Consider the following 4195-nt stretch of genomic DNA (forward strand, 5'->3'; position numbering starts at 1 on the left):
ACTCTTTCATTTATTTTTTTCCACGTTTCCCCATTTGGAGGTTGTTTTATTATTTCATATATATTTTATATCTTTTTAATGCAAATTTACCAATAACACTTAACTCTCTTGCTTTAAGTACATGTCTATGCTTAGTTCTCATCAAAATCACACACTGTTTCTTAGTTATCTTAGAAATCAAGGCAGAAAATTGAAATACCTTTACATATTACAGAAAATGAACAATATAACTGAAAAGAATATACAAGTGGTATCTTGGTTCATGAAGTTTAATTCTTTCTCCAGTTCTGATCACAAATTGAATTGGATGAGAATTAAAGAGGGTTTCCTCGTAAGGTCAGCACTAAACCTACCACTGAATTTGATTGGTTTCCCATCCAATTCGATTTGCAACCAAGATCTGGGAAGATTTAAGATGATGTACTGAGGTTCCACTCTGTTTTCTATTGACAAGCAGAAATCAAACTTTCAAGATAGAGAAATTACTGTGGAATTATAAATAAGAATTTATAGCCTGAGAGGTAAAGGAAAAAAGGGTTTAAAACAAGGTAGAAGAAATGCAAGGAAGTAATTTTAAGTTATTACAAATTGTCAAGATGAAAATAGATGCGATTTAAGTCTTTGAAGTGCGCTTTAGAACTTCAACCCTGATGTGCCAGACAAGGCTGTTCTCTTGTGCTGGTGGCTGAGAAAATGAATTTTTATCACTATTCATCAGCAGAATAGGTCATTGCAGAGAGCAGAGCTGCTCTGGTCAGAGAAAGCCACCCTCCCAAGTGACCACAGAGCAGAAGCTACAAGTGAGAAACATGATGTTCTCTATACGATAGAGAGGGGAGACGGTTGCGAGAGCTATAAATGGCGTGATGAGTACAAGTTTTGTGAAGTAGAGCTTTTCTTTAACCTAAAAATTCATGGTTCATTTTGCTTTCTGTAAGAGAGTGTCAAAGATTGTAAGAATCCAGTGTGTTCTGAGAGTGTCTCAAAGATGTCAAAATATAATAGGTGATCTGAATTTTTCCCTATACATAGTCTTGTACACCAGGAACCTTACTAAACTAGCTTGTCTCTAAATAAGTCTGCATGTAACACATGTGCATATCAAATATAAGAAAGAATTCCTTTTTGATAGCTCTGTTCAACCTCAAATTTTTCTAATTAAGTTATGTGCCTTCTTCATCGTTTTTTCCACAATCCACATTAGATCAGATTTTATGAAACTGATTTCAGTTTAAGGAGAGCAGTGTATTCAAATGCATTCAGGAAAGATGGATTTGGAGTCTTTGTTTTGTGTGCATACTTTCATTTTTTTCTTTGAAAGATTATATGCTAATAATTCTTGTTTTAGTATCTAATATACAATTTAATAATGCTAATCACCTTATGATAGAATTATACTTCTGTTTGTACTTCCGATTAACCTTTGGAGTAGCTGGTTAAAGCATAGAATTAGCACATGGTACTTCAATTTCTGAGGTCATCTGATAAGTTTGAATGAAACATTGTCCCTTATACTTTTTTGATAAATCATTGGTATTTTGGGTCCCAACTATCTATATCCTTCACACGATGTGGACAAATAGATGTTTTTTATTCCTTTTATGTATTTTTCATAGTTTGCCTTTCAAGGTCATAATAATCATCTTTATCAATGTTCCTATTTTAAGTGATTCTTTACAGGTAAATGTGAGCAGAAGAGCATGCCAGATAATCTTAGGCTCTGATTCTGGAACACGACATTGAGAATGCCTCCACTCATTTAGTATAAATTTACCACCATTTTCAGGGAGAGGGGAAATGAGAAAGAAAGGAAGGAGTATAAACTTAAATCAGATGCCACAAGATTCTTTTTAAAAAAGAGTTTTGAGCTATGGGACTTAGTGGACAGATTTTCTTTTTTATAAAATCCTAAACAAAGCTGGAGATGGTGGTGCACGCTTGTAATCCCAGTGCTTGAGAGGCTGAGGCAAGACAATTGTCTCCAGTTTGAGGCCATCCCTGACTACACAATGAGTTCAAGGTCAACCTTAACTACATGGCAAGACACTGTCTCAAAAAAAGAAAAGCTCTCTGGATTTGGTATAGTTGGGGTTTTTTTTGTTTTGTTTTGTTTGTTTGTTTTCCCCCAAACTCTTTCTATAGGATTACATAATCTTCTGGTATAACAGTTTATAACAGTAGAAAGTAAAAAGTTTGATTGCATTTATTCCTCTGTCTGTGGGAAGAGAACATTGGAGAAAAACCATTGAAGTGGTGAATGCAGTAAAGTTATTTACAGAGCTGATTAGAAATTTCTTTCTCTTTCACCCTTCAAAAATGTTATGTTTTTGTCTCTGACCACTAATTACACACCTGTGTAAAGAAGGGGATTTATAAGGAAAAAAAGGAGTGATTACTAAAGGCATGAACATATGCATGCTAAGGCTTATTCAATAAATTTTACACCTTGATATAATATTCTTCAAAGAGCAAAATGAGAGTGGAGCAAAGAGCAAATTATGGAAAAGTTCCTAAGAAATAAGCTAGTGGCAAAAGTAAGTTGATAGTTGTAAGAGATTATTGACCAAAAAAAAAAAAAAAAAAAATTAGTTGGTATCTCTGAAGATTAAAAAAGTAAGATAGACACCCAGTGGTGTTGGTGAGGGTGCGCTAAGTGAGTTTAGGGATGTGTTAGCAATCTTCCTACAGCAAGAGCTGGCTCATGGTAGGTGCAACCATGACTGCAGAAGACCGGGGCAAGACAGCTAAACTGAGTCCCAAAAGATGAGCGCGTTGAACATGTTGAATTTTTGGTGTGTTCCTAGGAGGCCAGGGGAGGGCAAAGGAAGCTTTTTCCAAAGGTTGGAGCCTTAAAATGTAGGCAACGTGAGGGGTAAGTTGGGGAGAGTGACAAGAACAAGAGTGGAAAGAAACAGACAGTGAAGGGCACCGTCGGCCACACAGAAGTGTTGAGAGTGGGGGCAAGGGCCACGTGGGACATCCAGCTGAGAGGCAGAGATGGATTGCAGAAGGCCAAAGACCGGAAGCGTAAGGAACAGACTTCAGGGAATTAAGGGCACCAACAAAGTAGTTCAAATTATTTTCAAGACTTTTTAAACTTACAGTATACTTTAAGTGTCATTAGTAGAGCCTGGTTCCTTGTGGATTCGTGTGTGACTGAGGAACACACCCTTGCAGCCACCACACCAAAAGACAAGAAGAGGCTACAGGATTAAGTCTGAAGCATCACTATTGTTCTTGTTATTTTGTCATACTGGGAAAATGCCCAAGGCTTCAGGCACGCTGGGCGAGAGCGCTACCATTGTGCTGCGTCTTCAGCTCTGGTTTGAGTTTTCACCTTTACATCCTGTCATGAAGGGCTTAGCGTTCTTTTTCTTCTAAAAATAAATATGAAACTTTATTGCTGAATTTATTTTTCTGCACAGCAAAATGCTTTGAAGTCTGTGTAGTTTAAAGTTTGATTTCTTATATCGGTTTTTTTTTTTTCCTTAGAATTTTTGATTGAAAAAAAAAAAAAAAAAAATCACTTCTGAGGAACTCTTGAGCTCTTTTTGTTCGGTGCGCCCCCTGCTGGTCCTTCTCTTATTTCAGGAATCTCTCTTGAACTACCTGAAGCTGCTTCACAAGCACGAGTCAAGTAGTTTCCTAGAGATTTTCCAGAGTCTGTGAAGATCAAAACTACATTTTCTTTTGTTTAAAATTCATGTCAAACGTTGTGGTGGACTTAAGTTCCAGAATTAATCTCTTAAACAGCTACTGTTTCTAGAAAGTATAGCGCATCAGTTACTCGATATGCAACGTCCCTGATTCAGAATTAAAGTTCTTCTATGTACTTTACATCTCCAGAGTTAAATCTCCTCCCAGAATACTGATCCTGCCCAGCACAATGTTAGATAAGTGCCTATTTTTTTAGATAAGTCTGAGGAGTCTTAAGTTTTTCTTCCCAGTAAGCTCACCTTCTGCCTCTTTAGTCTTTGCGGTGCATGCATCGATTTCACAGTAGGAGATAATGAGATCATTAACTTTTTCTTAAGTATATACATATAATAGCAATGGAAGAATCAAGGAAGTAGATAGCTTTGTTTCAATCAACATTGGCTTTTGAAAGAGTCTTTATTTAATTGGATAGACAACTATCTTTGTACTTTTAAATTTACATTCATCAGTTCTCCACCTTCCCACCCTGTGCCTCCCC

The 4195-nt window shown here is 36.6% G+C and overlaps 1 protein-coding gene across 1 annotated transcript in view; it reads left to right on the forward strand.

Annotated features, from left to right (window-relative positions):
- The window catches only part of Utrn (utrophin), a 522813-nt gene that overhangs the window by 494361 nt on the left and 24257 nt on the right, over positions 1 to 4195 (forward strand). The gene's annotated exons all lie outside the window — the stretch shown is intronic.

Source organism: Octodon degus, unplaced genomic scaffold (genome assembly GCF_000260255.1).
Source record: "Octodon degus isolate 3935 unplaced genomic scaffold, OctDeg1.0 scaffold00024, whole genome shotgun sequence".
Classification (NCBI taxonomy): domain Eukaryota; kingdom Metazoa; phylum Chordata; class Mammalia; order Rodentia; family Octodontidae; genus Octodon; species Octodon degus.